This window comes from Chinchilla lanigera, unplaced genomic scaffold (assembly GCF_000276665.1).
Source record: "Chinchilla lanigera isolate Chin_1 unplaced genomic scaffold, ChiLan1.0 scaffold00001, whole genome shotgun sequence".
NCBI classification, from domain to species: domain Eukaryota; kingdom Metazoa; phylum Chordata; class Mammalia; order Rodentia; family Chinchillidae; genus Chinchilla; species Chinchilla lanigera.
The window spans coordinates 51908014-51923688 of record NW_004955402.1 but is presented as its reverse complement, the minus strand read 5'-3'; the positions used below and the strand labels follow the sequence as shown (position 1 = coordinate 51923688).

General features: G+C 34.1%; 1 pseudogene; it reads right to left on the bottom strand.

Annotated features, from left to right (window-relative positions):
* Positions 1 to 11262: 11262 nt before the first annotated feature.
* On the bottom strand, positions 11263 to 14950 carry LOC106147965 (annotated as a pseudogene).
* Between the last annotated feature and the right edge of the window lie 725 nt (positions 14951 to 15675).

Genomic DNA, 15675 nt, shown 5'->3' with positions numbered 1-15675 from the left:
TAGCAAACTTTGTCCCTCAGTCACCTCCCAAGACTCGGTAGCTCCACGCAGTTGGTGTGAATATAGAACACTCTATCATTATCAGAAGCTACAATGAACTAGACTATAAATCTCACTAGGGTGTAAAAATTTGTGGAAATATGTTAAATACAGGTGTGTCCTGTTGAGTGTGTTACATATGTGAAGAGATTCCATTAATTTTGACATGCTTGTGGGAAATAAGCTCTACTTGCTCAATCAATAGAGTAGCTGAGGAACGAATGGTGGTTGCTAAGCTTGTGTCTCTCTGGGTTGGATATGAAGCTGAGATTGGACCAGCACACTTGTTCTGGACATGTAGACTTCTTGACCTTCTCCCTGTTATCTCTATAAATTATTCAGTCTTCTCAATCTTAATCCAATTAAGATAATATATTTGAATTATTTTTAACTTTTAGAAATTCAATTATAAACTACTTGTTCTATTACTTGATGCAGATATCTGACTATTATAAAAAGAGATGAACATTCTACTATGTAAAATTAGGACAACAAATTAATAGGTTTTTAAACATTAAATTCTATTCATGATAAATACATCTCTTTAAATTATCAAAAAAGAAGGAGAAAATGACAGAATGATCAGTAATGAAATTCAGTCTTTTTGAGATTTGGAATCCAGACACTTAGAAAAGAGCTAAAAATGAAAAGTAGATCATCAAAAGGAATCAGGCATGCATTCACAGGAAATTTTGAAGCTATACAGAAGTTGAAAAAATGGACTGCAATGCAGAGAGAATAATGAAACAGTCTGGAAATTTACCCTGGCTCCTTGGAAGGAAAAAACTGTCTACACAGACAGTAGGTAATCACCTAGGGAGAAACAGTGTACTGGTTCAGAAGCAGGGGACTCAGGAAGAGCCTAAGACTGTTTCAGCATAAAACCCCTAAGCATCCTGGGCTTTTACTTTGAAGTGACCTGTTTCCAAGGCAGGTTATAGCAGGAGAGGGAGTAGAGTGTGGTGTTCATCATACTGCAAGAGAGTGCTTAATGAGATGTCATTTTGGAAAGAGGCTGATTATTTTAAGTCTAGCTCTCAGAATAGAAAGAAACTTCACTTTAGGATTCCCCCAGTGATTGGGTGATAGACATCTAAAGGCAACAATTGTGGACAGTGCAAAAGTTAGAGAATCCTTGAGAAATTTAGATCAACATTGTGAAGGACACAGGCCCTACTTATTGTGGTGACAAAACAGGCCAGACTTTCACTGCCTTCAGAAACAACTGAGTTTCAAAGTGCTACCTGCAGAACAGTTCTGAGGTCTGATTGCCTTGCAGATTTACCAACATGAGCAATGAAAAAGCTTGCCTCAGCCTGGATGGTTGGCATAACCTAGGATAAACAAAGGGGCCTCTGAAACAGGGAAGGGCCTCAAAAACATATAGGCTATAGAGTGAGGCAGAGAAAACCATGCATAACTAGATTCTTAAACTGGAAAGAAATCATCCATTCAAAGCTACTATATAGAGAAAAAAAATTTGACTCATTTTCTTTTCTGTACTCAGTCTTTAATGGGCTTATTAGGGTGTAAAGAATTTTGCTTTGTCCATTTCCCTACTCTTTTAATATTTTTGTCAATGTTTTCTCTTTATTTGCTATATTTTGCTTTGCTTTCCCCTTTTATTGTCCTCTTGTTGCTTTTTTCTGTTCCTTTTATTTAATCCTAAAATTATCCTTTCATTCTTTAATACAATAATTTAGCTCACTTTTCACTCCTTGTCCATGGTTTAATTTTTCAATTTTTTTAACCTCTAATTCTCAATCCCATATATCTTTACTAGTATAACTATTAGGCTTTTTAAATCTTTATATAGTTAAGTATCTAAATATCTTCTATTTTCAGTGGAAGTACATTTGTTGAACTTACTAGATATTTATTGTTAAGATTTTGTTTGTTTTAATGTTTACATGATAATTATAAGCATCCTTTTTATAGATAAGGGAGATATATTACTGGTTCTTATATCAATATAGAGTTTGTCTTGGGTAATATCACTTATTTCTGATTTATTGATGTTGCCAAGGTCACAAGTTTTTGCTATTAGTAGGGGTTTTGCCGTATGCCAGTATCTAGATTACTTTTGTATAATTACCAATATTGTGGCCCATTCCATGAAAATTGTATGGTGAACCAATTGTATGACATTCTTCTCTCCCAGATTAACAGAAGTGCTTGGATTTTGGAGCAGAGGCAAAGGTTATAGTTAGCACCCCAGAGTGCATCAGGAAAAACAGATACTAACTAAAAAGAACTCTCCATACTAACAACAAAGTCTTTACTGTAAAAATGCCCACAACTGGCAAAAAATAAACCGAAGGAAAAAAGTAGAAACATAAGAAGACAAAGCAACAAAATGCTTTCCATACCTCCCCACTATCCATAACCAGTCAAGGAGTACGAAAGCAAAATCCATACAGCTAAATTGTTTAAAAATATAATAGAAGATAATTTTTAAAATGATAGCAATATGGTTATCTGCAGGCACAATGAATACATAACTAAGTAGATAAAGGATGTAATAAAACAAAAAACCAGGAAGCTTGCAGAAGACTCTAGTAAAAAGGCAGTTGACCTAAACCAAATGATAGAAAACTTGAACAACGAGCTTAGAAGAGAATTAGAGTCCTTAAAATGATTCAAAACGTAAGTTCAGGAGATTAAACATTACACTGACAGTTTGGACAGCAGAACTGACCGATATGAGAACAAACTGTCAAAATTAGGAGACAAGTTTGCTGTCAAAGATACTTGAATCAAATGGTAATGCAATTACATTATACCTAAGTCTGTGAATACAATGAAAGCAGTTCAAAGAAGGCCGGGTGTAACTATGAATGTCCACATCAGAGAAACAGCAAGTCAAAACTAGTAACTAAACATACATGTTCAGATCTTACAAAAACAAGAACAATTCATATACAAAGTCAGTATGTGAAAGGAAGTATAAATATCAGAGCAGAAATTGATGAAACTGAGACAAAAACAAAACAGAAAAACAAAACACAAAGCATCAATGAAGCACGGAGTTGATTTTTGAAAAAAATAAACAAAATAGGCAGTTTCCTAGCTGACCTTACTAAAAAAAAGACCCAAATCAATGACATGAAGTGAAAATGAACACTGTTAAAATCTTAGATCAGTAGTAACTACTTGAAGAACTGTAATCTAATAAATTGAAGCATTTAGAAGAAATGGGTAAATGTATATGATTTACTTAAGCTGAACCAAGAAGATATAAAATACTATCAAAAATCCAGTAGTAGGCAATACTAATGAAGAAGTAATAATAATAATAACTACAAATGAAGGAAAATCCAGGACTTGATAGCATTATTGCCAATTTCTGCAGAAACATTAGAGGAGATCTAATGTCAGTATCCTTTAAACTCTAAGAAAATGGAAAGTAAAGAGTACCCCCAAAGTCATTCCTGGAAGTTATGATTAATCTGATTACAAAAACCAGGAAAAGACTCCAGGAAAACAAACAAATAAACAAAACTACAGGTCAATCTCTTTAATGAACAGGAAGCAAAAATGTTCAAAATGATACTGGTGAAGAGGATGCCATACATAATCCAAAAGATGCATCATTATCAAGTAAGATTCCTCCCAGGAATGAAGGGATAGTTCAACATACACAAATCAATAAATATGTAATACATTCCATAAACAGAAGTAAGGATAAAACTCACTAGATCATCTCAATAGATGCACAAAAAGCTTTTGACAAAATCCAGTATCAATTCATGATTAAAAAAAACTCTGAAGAATATAAATGTAGAAAGATCTTATCTCAATCTGATAGAAAACACTGAAGAACAACCAAATGCCAACTTCATATTAAATGAGGACAAGCTAAAATCTTTCTTTCTAAGATCAGTAACAATGATGTTTTCTATCTCTGTTACTGTTTCAATATAGTTCTGCATTCCTTAGTCAAAGCCATCAGACAAGAGAAAGAAAAAACAGGGATAAGTGTAGGAAATGAAGAGGTCAGATTATCATTAATGCAAATAATATAACTTCCTATATGGAAGATTCAAAAATCTCCACCAAAAGACTGCTGGCATTAATAATCAAATATAATATATAATAATCAAATTAATATCGTACAAATATAATAATCAAATGTAATATCATTACAAAGTCAACATTAAAAAAAATCAAGAGCATTCCTATACACAAATGATAAACTAACCAAGAAAATACTTAGGGAAACAATACCATCCAAACAGCATCAAGAAAAATAAAATACTTAGAAACTCAGCAAGTAAGTAACACACCTCTGGAATGAAAACTGCATTACCCTAGAAAAGAAGATCAAAGAGACCATCAGAAAATCAAAGAATATGTCATGCTTCTGGATATGCAGAACTGTGGTAGTCAAAATGTCCATATTTCTGAAACAAATACACAGATTCAATGCAGCCTCAATCAAAGTACCAATTGTATTCACCACAGAACCAGAAAAAAGAATCCAAAACTTCACATACAGCCAAAAGACCTAGACTAGCAAAAGCAATTTTGAGCAAAAAGAGCAAAGCAGGAGGCATCACAATCCCAAACTTTAGGTTATACTTCAAAGCCACAGTGATTAAAAAAACAGGATGCTATTGTAAACAAACCAGGCATGTAGCTCAAAGGAACGTAATAGAAGATCCAGACACGACTCCAGGCACTTTCATCCACCTTATTTGATGGAGTTCCACAAACCTATGCTGAAGAAAAATAGCTTCTTTCACAAATGGTACTGGAAACCAGCTATCCATCTGCAGAAGAGTGAATATAGACCTATTCTTTTACCATGCACTAAACTAACATCAAAATAGATAAAATATATAAATGTTAAAACATAAAAATTTAATTTACTGGATGATAAAATAGATAAAACCCTTGAAAACACAGGCATAGGCAAGGATATTCTGAACAGAACTCTAATTGCACAAGAAAAAATTCCAAGAATCAACAAATTGGATAATAGCAAATTAAATACCTTCTGTTCATCAAAGGAAACAGTTGAAAGAACAAACTTCAGAATGGAATAAAAGTTTCACCTGCTGTTGCTTAGAGGATGAACATGTAGAATACATAAAACAGTAAAAATATTCGAATCTTTCCAAATAGAAGACCTAATCGAGAAATCACACAAAATCAGTAGACACTTCTCAGAAGTACATGGAAAAATGTTCGACACCTTTGGTTGTTAGGCACATGCAAATTAAAACCACTGAGGACTCATCTTAGAAAAAATGACTATCACCAAAAGGTAAAAAATAATATGTTGGCAAGGATAAGGAGAAAAATGAAACTTCCTACACTGATGGTGGGAATGTAAGCTAGTACAAACACTATGGAAATTATTAGGGAGATTATGAAAGTAATAGTAGAAATTCCACTAGAGCTAGCTATTCCTATTCTTGTCAAATCATCCTGAAGGTGTTAAGATATCACATTACAGTGATACAAGCATATGCATGTTTATAGCAGCACAATTCACAGTAGCTAAATCTCTGAAGGGGAGTATATGTCTATCAATGAATAAAGAGACTAAGAAAATGTGGTGTTTATATGCATGGACTTCTATTCTGCCATAAAAAAGCTAAACTTCAGTCATTTGTGGGAAAATGATTGCATCTTGAGATGATAAGTGAAAGAAAACAATACACAAGCTTAAATATCACATATTTTCTCTTATATGAGGAACCCAAAATGTAAATAAACAGCAAAATAAAATATGGTGAAACAGGGACACTGGTTTGCAGATAGGAAGGGGACCAATATTTGGATCAAGTAAGGATGCAGGGGAAAGCAATAAGATTTTAAAACCTCTCAGAATGTGCTATATACATGTACCACCTACAAGTGAGTAATGAGGTCATTATGTGTTATAAACATATATTAATAAAAAATTGAATAAATCATAAAAAACTTGGGGAAGTATTTTTGTTGCCAAAATTTGTTATTGTTTCAATGAAGAAGTGCATTGATAATATATTTGAAAATGTGATTTGAGCTGTAAAATCTGTGACTTATCATTCATATTTCCTTGCTAATTATCATTTCTGTAATGTGTTTTGAAAATGTACATTGTGAAAAATGTTAAAGGTATATTTTTATGGGCGAGAAGAAATCTCAGTGTTATTCTAACTTGCATCTCTCAAATGACCAATGATATTGATGATTTTTTCATATATTTATTTGCTCTTTGTATTTCTGCATCTGAGAAGTGCATATTCATCTCAGATGCCCATTTGCTGATTGAGTCTTTGAATTTGGGGATCTGATTTCTTTCAATTCTTTATATGTTTAAGATAGAAGTCCTTTGAGTACTCTGAGTAACTACTTTGAAGGTGACAATTCACAATTCACTCATTGTTACTCTTTTACTGTTTTGAAATTTTGTTTTATTTTTTCTCTCTATAATGCTTTTTAATTATATTTTTAAATAAAAACTTAGTAAGAAAGGAATGTATCTGTCCGTTTTTATCTCCTTAGATACAATGACTGAGGGTGAAATAAAAAGACAATTTTCTATCTATTTGTGCCTAGAGCCATGACTCTGTAAGTGAACAGCTTGAGAACAGATTGTTTACATCAACACTGCTTCAAAGCAAAATTCCTTACAAAAGATTTATACTGCAAATATCACATGAATGTAATTATGACATTTACTTTCTTGTGCATTTTACTGTTTGTTCTTAAGCATAATATCATATTTCCTTCCTTACGCCCTTTAAAAACGAGATATTGTAAACATATGTTGCACTTTCCAGAAAGTTTGAAGAATGGTAACAAATTAAGCAGTAAGTTTGGGAATTTTTGTTTGTTTTGATTTGATTTGCTCTTCTTTTTACTATGCTCAGACACTTACTTGGATTGCACCCTGATTGGCAAAATAGTGATATAATTCCTCAAAAAGTCAGGTCAAATTTTTCTCTTTAAAAGTGAGAAACTATAATTTTTCTATTTATTGGGCACAAAAATAGCCTCATATAAGTTACAGAAATAGAAGAAACTATATAAGATCTGTTAGATTGCATTTTAACACACTATTAAGTAGATGATTCAGACATATCACTTTTAAATACAATGGCTTGCTATCATAGAGCAGGATTTTTATGATACATATTTAAACAATTTTAAGATCTATGGTTGTAAAATATACTATCTATTAAAATTGGTTTGTAATTTATTCAAAGAAGATGACAAGGACAAATTTTATGTTTCCTTAATCCATGTATTTTATATTCTGTACTTTAATCCTATTTCTCTGTGAATATTACACTCATTATTGAATTGTATACTAAAGAAGACCTTGTTTAAATCATAGAAAATATTTGCACAGCTTAAAAATGTAAACTGAATAGAAAGGGAGAAATTCTGAAAAATTAGAATCATTTATTTTTATGACTGAAAAGTGAGATGAAAAAAGTAATTTCATAAATTTATTTATGTTGCTCTCAACAATTTGTGGAAGCTTGAAGTTAATCAGACTCCAAGTATACCTTCATACCATGGATGTCCAAAATGTATTTGTCAGCAATGGGAAAATTAGCTGAAGAATCATTTAATGAGTGTTTCGTTAATAAAATGTTCCCACACAGCCTCAGATCACCTCAGGAGAGGCTGTGAAAGTTCTCAATTTAATGCGTTATGTGTCTTAGACATCTTGACCACCACTTATCTGCGCCGTATTCTTTAATCATTCTGACTGCTTATTTTGTTCACACTGTTTCCTCTTCTGTTGAAGAAAAGTTCCTCTTAATCAGATCACCAAGAAAGATATTGTAGTTGGCATGTTATGGTTAATAAATTGCATCAACTTGAGAAGTTCACATGTTTCACTCAGCAGGGAAGCAGGGTCCTCATTTTGTAAATACCCCTAGCTTGTGGAAGAGATCGGCATGGAGATGGTATGAGTGGATAGCTGGCATACAATATAAAGGAGAGAAAGACACTTGCTTCTCTTAACTTTTGCTCTTGTTGCTTTTGCTGTATTCTGCCACCTTAAAGTGCTGCCCCTGTGCCACACCACGCTGTCTTGGAGCCAGCTGATTATGGACTGAAACCTCCATAAACTGTGTACTAAATAAACCTTTCCTTCCTTAATTTTCCTTTCTTGATTTTCCTTAAGAACTTTTGGTGTTGGGTATTTCATCTAAGCAATGACTGAAAAGTAACCAAGACAGAATATGGTACCAGAGAAGTGGGGTCATTGCTGTCACTGTACTTGACCATGTGGTTTAAGAGCCTTTGGGAATGGTTTGTGGGAAGAGTTTGGAAAGGTTCAGAGATGTCACCTGAATGAAGAGAGATGCAATGCCTTAGCTGTTCTCTATGGAAGATTCTAGTCAGAGCTCAAAAGACCAGAGGGCTGATAGATATCCTGTTAGTAAATATCAAGCTTGGGAAATTTCTCCTGGGAAGAAGGACCACACTGGGTGCTGATCTCCAGATAATGTGTGTTATGGTTTTGCAGAAAGTTTGTCTGTAATTTCCTCATGTCCAGAGATTTTGCCTCAGACTGAGATTAAGGGCAGCAGACTAATTCATCTGGCAAAAGGAATTTCAACCTACTCTGATGTTAAAGTACTGGCATGGCTATTGTTTGGGGCTTTTAACCAGAACTATGTAGAGAATTAAGATCAAAGAGCCCAGCAGGATGATTTAAAATGTGAATTTTGCCAGACTGGAAGCTCCAGTAAAGCTGCAGATAGAGCTGAGGAGATCTTGATTGCTGAGAATGAACAGGAGAATATAAAAGATAGTCTGAAGGCATTACAAGAAGCAGAAAGTCTCCACCCATTGCATCCACAAAACTGCAAAAGTGAAAGACTTTGCTTTCAGGAGAGAGCCACAGAGTACCATGTTCCAGAATGGTGGCAGCCACACTATGTTACAGGATGTGGTGACTTAAAAAATTTGTTCCTCAGAATTGGACTCAGAGTCACCAGTGATTCAGGCAGTCCATTCCTACAGCCAGTGAAGTGGAAAGCCAGACTACTGCTCCAGCTGACAGCAGACTTTGACATCATCTACATGGTGCTGGTTTTAGGTGCATGCAGAATGCAAGAGTTGTGGGGTTAAAAATGCTTCCACACTGATTTCAGAAGGCCTAGGAGTACAGTAGTGTGCTCCTGAGAGGGCAGTTTGTGAAACTATAAGTGAGAAGCCAAAGTTACAGGGGAGGCCCCTGAAGTTTGGAGAAGCCAAAAATGTTGATCATCTAAAGAAAGCTGGAAGGAGGGAGCAAAATAGGCCTAAGAGAGAAGCCATGGGGACTGTAACTGCCTGAAGTGCCATAGAGGTGGAGGCTCTCAAACACTTTGAAGCACACAATGTGCCACAGATTGCTTCAGATATTGGACATGGAACCATAGGCCTTAATGTTTGCTCTTCTGAATTTTGGATTTGCTTTGGTCCCATTTCTTTGTATCCCCATTTGTAACTTTTGGGATGAAAATTTTTAACTTATGCCACTGACTGTTGGAAACATTTAACTATATTTTCATTTGTACAGGAGCTTGCAGCTAAGATTTTGCCTAAATCTCAGAGGAGTCTTAGGACTTCTACTTTTCTGTAATGTTAAAACTATTAGGATTTGGGCAACTCTTACAGATGAAATAAATGCTTTTAGCATAAATAGATATGCATAAGTTTTGGGGGGTTAGGGGCAGAATGTTACATTTCTAATGAAATGTAATGTTGATAGACTTAATACTCATTCTTAAGGATTGTTAAACCTGTGTTATGATGTTCAAGTTGTTAAATAAGAATAAGCATCACCCAGGGAAAACTTATCATCTATTTGGTGAGGGAATTAGTGTTTATCTGTTTGTATGCAGGATAGTTATAATATTTTACATGTAATTATAAGCATGCCTTTGTATCTGAAAACTGGTTTAAAGAAATATGTCCAGTTACCAACTTGACAAGGGGTGAATTCTTATGGTTGATCTATTTTGTAAATTTGAGAATTTACAAGTGTAACCCAGCAAGGGGCCAGCATTCCTACTATGTGAACATCCTCAGCTTGCAGAAGAGGTGGGCATGGAGATAGTGTGTGTGGATAGATGGCATACAATATAAGGTATGAAAAGAAGCTTGTTCTCCACCCCCTTTTGCTCTTTTTGTTTTGCTGTCTTCTGCCACCTTAAAGTGTTGCCTCTGTGCCATGCCATCCTGTCTTGGAGCCAGCTGATTATGGACTGAAACCTCCACAAACTGTGAGCTAAATAAACCCTTCCTTCCTTAATTTTGGATGTCAGGTATATTGTCTTAGCAATGAGACAAAAGTAACCAAGGCAACATGTTAGTATTAATAAATTACTGAAAAAAGAAGCCCCTAATCATTATCTTGTTTTTCCGAACAACTTCCAGATGTATGGATCATCCAGTTTGTTCAGTGAAGTATCTGCAAGAGGGGAAATGAAAACCCATTTAGACATGAAACCACTTTAAACAGAACTGACCACAGAAATCAATTTCCTTTCTTCCTGTCCTCCCTTCCTCCATTCCTTTATTCCATTCTTTCTTCCTTCCTTTTTAAATACATGACCTCAATCTTCCCACACAATTATAATTCTTAGTTAGTCTTTATTTTTCTAAAGGGTTTCCTGAGGACTTCAGGAGATCTGCCTTTTATTTTAATTTTTAATTTTTTTTTTGCTTCTGAGTTATATATATTTATTCTTTTGGTAATCTCTTCCTGCATTAACTACTTTCATTATAGCTGATGAAATACATAAGGCTCCACATAAAATGTTGCCACTGCTATGAACACAGCTGTTTTCCCTTCACAACAACTCAGAATTAAAACTTTGATTCTCATCATATATTCTTGTCTGAGAAGTAGTTGCTACTCCAGAAGTTATCTGAAGACAGTCTTATGCTTTCTAGTATTGGTCTATGAGTGACCAGGCTCTATCTATTCCATAAACGCTATGATGGATTTATTTTATATATGTAGTAAACTAAATTCTCTCAAATGAGTTTAAATAAACTTTAGTTTTAGACAACCTAAAAGTGAAGGTAGAGTGGACAACCTAGCATGGAGCAATGACCTTAAAATCATTGCCTTCACTCTAAATAAATCACAGTCAAAATAAAGGAAGCAGTAAGTTGACATCAGTCCCATTTGTCTAAAATCCTGGACTGGTGTGACTGACAAGCAGCAGCCACTTATGCCAAGTGAGAGATACAAGGAAACCACCAAATCCATTAACATGCTTCCATTTTTAAAAAATCTTTAAAGAAATTCATAAATGAGACCACACCATCTTCATGGTAGTCCAGAAGAGCAATCATGCCATCTGGATTCATGTCTGTATTAATAAAGAACTGGTGTTTTTGAAATTAGCAAAGATGTGCTCCATTTGTCCTGCAACCACATTCATAAACAGTTATACTCTTTTTGGTCTTTGTTCAAGTTTGACTTTGATTGATTTCATATAGTTTTGATGTGGTTCTCATAGGCCTCTTTTGTGAAGCCGGTTTCCTTGAAGTGATAGTTCATGATAATATCAACACCAGTGACTAGTGTGCTTTGAGTGCCTTTGCTCTCTGTGCTTTCAGTGGAAGCATTTCCACAAATGAGTGGGTGTTCAATGTTACCCTCTATTTTTAAACCTTCTGGGTATCTTCTGGGAATAGCTGGGTCAAATGGGACCTCTAATCCTACTTTTTAAAGGTATCTATACATTAATTTCCATAGTAGTAGCACCACTCTAAACTCCCTCCAAAAGTGGAGAAGGGTTCCTTCTCCCCCATGGCCCCACCAACATATGTTCTTGATGATAATAGCCATTCTTTCTGGGGTGAAATGGAATCTCAGTGTTGTTTTAATTTGCATCTCTGGAATGATCAATGATGTTGAACATTTTTCATGTGTTTGTTTACCATTTGTATTTCTGCATGTAAGAAGTGTGTACTCAACCCAGATGTCCATTTTGGGATTCAGTCTTTGAATTTGGGGGGTCTGATTTTTCCAATATATTATATGCCTTAGATATAAGTGCTTCATCAGAAGAACAATTGGCTATAATTTTTCCCACTCTAAATAAGTGTCTTTTCACTCTTTGGGTGATTTCTTTTGATCTACAAATGCTTTTTAATAAGGCAAGAGCCCATTTGTTGATTCTGTGTAATATTTCCCTTGCAGTCTGGATTTTTTTTTGAAGTGTCTGCCCACACATATGCCTTCAAGATTTCTACCTATTTTCTCTTCCAGTAGATTTAGTGTTTCTATTTTAATATTCAGACCTTTGATTCATTTTGATTTAACTTTCATACATGGTGATAGACATGGGTCTACTTTGAGTCTTCTGCATGTGGAAATTCAGGTTTTTTTTATCACCATTTATTAATGAGACTATCTTTCTACCAGTGAACAGGTTTAATTCCTTCATCAAAGTTAAGTGGATTGAGTATGTTTAGGGTTGTGTCTGCATCTTGTAGTCTGTTACACTGATCCTCAGCCCTTTTTTTTTGCCAATACCATGCTGATTTTATCATAGTAGCTTTGTAGAATAATTTCAGGTCTGGGTTTGTGATGCTGTCTGACTTGCCTTTGTTTCCCAGAATTACTTTAGCTGTTCTAGGACGCTTCTAGCTCAAAATGAATTTTAGGAATATTTTCTCTAGTTCTGTGAGGTATGTTAATGGTATTTTTATTTGGATTGCATTAAATCTGAATAGCAGTTATGGGAGTATAACCGTTTTCAATATATTAGACCTTCTTATCCAGGAAGAAGGGACATCTTTCCTTTGTTTTGTTTTGTTTTTTTTTTTTTTCCCAGTACTGGGAATCGAACTCATGACCTCGCATTTGCCAGGCAGGTGCTGTGCCACTGAGCTAAACCCCCAGCCCCCTATCTTTCCATTTTTGATATTCTCTTCAATCTGCTTTATTTAGGGTATTGTAATTTTCACTGTGTGGATCATCTACATTTTTTGTTAGATATATCTAAGTATTTCAGTTTTTAGATACTATTGTGAAGGGTGTGCTTTCCTTAATTTCTCTATTTGGATGTTAAATCTATAACGTTTTTGGTTTAATTTTGTAGGGTCTTCTACAAAATGATTTTGGAAGTACCACATCTCTTTCAATTTCTTTAAAAAGTTTCAGCATTAGTGGCCCTAATTCTTATCTAAAATTCTTGTAAATTTCAACAGTCAATCCCTCAGGGCCTGGGCTTTTCTTTGTTGATTAATCTTTAGTTACATTTTCAATTTCATTGGTGATACTAAGCAACTTAACATATTTATATCCTCTTGAATTAGTTTTGGCAATTCTGTTGTGACTAGAAATGTGCCCATTTCTTCTGTGTTTTCTATCATTTTAGAATGAAGTTCTCACAGTAGGTATTGATGATATCCTGGATTTCTGTGGCATCTGTTGTGATTTCATCATTTTTACTCCTAATTTTTTGAATGTGTTTTTATCTTTCCTCTTTTTGATGAAGTTGGCTAATGGTTTATCAATTGTACTTATTCTTTAAAAGAATCAAATTTTTAATTAACTGATTGTATTGTTTTCTTAGAACCCATTGTATTTATTTCCGCTTATATCTTTATAATTTCCTCCCATGTATGAGTGTTGGGTTTGATTTATTCATTTTCTAGAAATTTGAATTTCAACATTACATTGTTTATTTGAGTTTATTTAACTTTCCTGATGTGTGAGTTCACTGCTATGAATTACCCTCATTGGATTACTTTCATTGTTTTCCACAAGTTTCATTATGTTTTATAAGCATTATCATTTAATTGCATATGTTCATCTTTAATTTCCTCTGTGAAAAATAGGATTTAGAGAAAGGCATTGTTTAATCTCTGTTTGTTAATGTAGTTTTTCTGATTTCTTTTGTCATTGATTTCCAGTTTTCTTGTGCTGTGGTCAGCTAGCATGCGTGGAATAATTTCAATTCCTATACATCTATTTAAACATGTTTTGTCAGCTAATATATGGTCTATCTTGGAGAACATCCATATGCAGCTGAGAAGAATGTATATTCTGATTTTTTGTGGCAGAATAGTCTGTAGATATCTACCAAGTGCATTTGTTCACAGGTTTTGTTTTAATTTTAATATTTCTGTGTTGATTTTTTGTCTAGTTGATCCGTTTCTAAGAGCAGTGTATTAAAGTCATTTACTACAATTGTGTAAATTCTTATTTGATTTCTCATATTTATTAATGCTTATTGTATGTAGTTGAGTGCACCAGTGTTTGGTGCATAAATATTTGTTCGTTATCAATTCTTGAAGTTTTGTCTTAACAAGTATATAGTGACCTTCTTTGTCTCTTTTCATCAGTTTTGATTTAAAGTGTCCATTGTCTTCAAACAGAATAGCCATGCCTGCTGTTTTTCTGAGATTCAGAATTATTTTCCATCCTTTGACTTTTAGTCCATGAATTTCTTTTTTGGTTAAATGTATGTCTTGAATGCAGCAAATTATTAGATCTTACTTCTTGATCCATTCTGCCAGCTTGTTTCTTTTGATTTGTGAGTTCAGATTATTTATATTGATGCTTATAACTGATATGTATTGGTTTTTATATTTCATGTTGTGTTCCTCTTTGTTCGCTGTCTTTCTCCATTACTTAATTAATTGCCCTGCCTGCTGGCTTCCTCCTATTAGTGTTAATGTAATTGTGGTCTTAGTGATCTCTGATATATCCTTCAGAACATTCTGTAGAGTTGGTTTAGTAGTGATAAATTTCTTCAGTTTTGCTTTGTCATAGAAGTATTTTATTTCTCCATCAATTTGTAAGGTAGTTTTGTGGCATACATTAATTGGGGTTGAACAATGTTTTCTTTTAGGGCTTGAAATACCTCACTCCAAACTCTCCTTGATTTGAAGGTTTGTCTTGAGATGCCTGGTGTGATTCTGATGTGCTTTCCTTCATAGCTGATTTGTTTCTTTTCTCTAGCTGTTTTTCATATTTTATTCTTCTGCTGAATTTCTGGAATCATTATTATTTATGCTTTGGTTAGATTTATTTAGGTCATGCTATTTGAAGATCTATATGCTTTAATTTTTGTATACCCAGTTCTTTATCCTTATTTGGTAAGTTTTCTGCCATTATTTTAGTGAAGATGCTTTCAATGGCGTTTGCACTACCTCCAGTTTGCTCACTGATTCCAATCAACTTTAGCTATTCTTGTTTGCTTTTTGTTGAAGCTGGTGGAATGATTTTTTGTGATCTCTTGTTATTTTTAATATATTTTTCTTTTCCTAGTTGCTGCTCATATTCATGTATTCTAAATCTGATGTTCTCTCCTTGCCTTCATTCACTCTCTTGAACATACTCTCAGAAGAGTTTATAATCTGTTTGTATTTGCTTCTTTGATTCTATTTCTTGTCTATGTTTGGCACTCATGTTTTCCCTGATTTTTCTTGAGCTCCTCTACTTGTTCACCTATGTCTGCTTTAAGTTTTTTCATTTTGATAGACATTTCTTATTGTACCTCAGAGATTATTTTTTCTATTTCCTCTTCCATTTGTTTTTTCACTTACACTTCACTTTTACTTATCTCATTTCACAGTTCCATTTGTTGAATTCCATTTTCTCTATCTGTTTTTGCCCTCAACTTCTTCTGGGTGGCCTTAGTGTTTGAGATTGCATTTTGC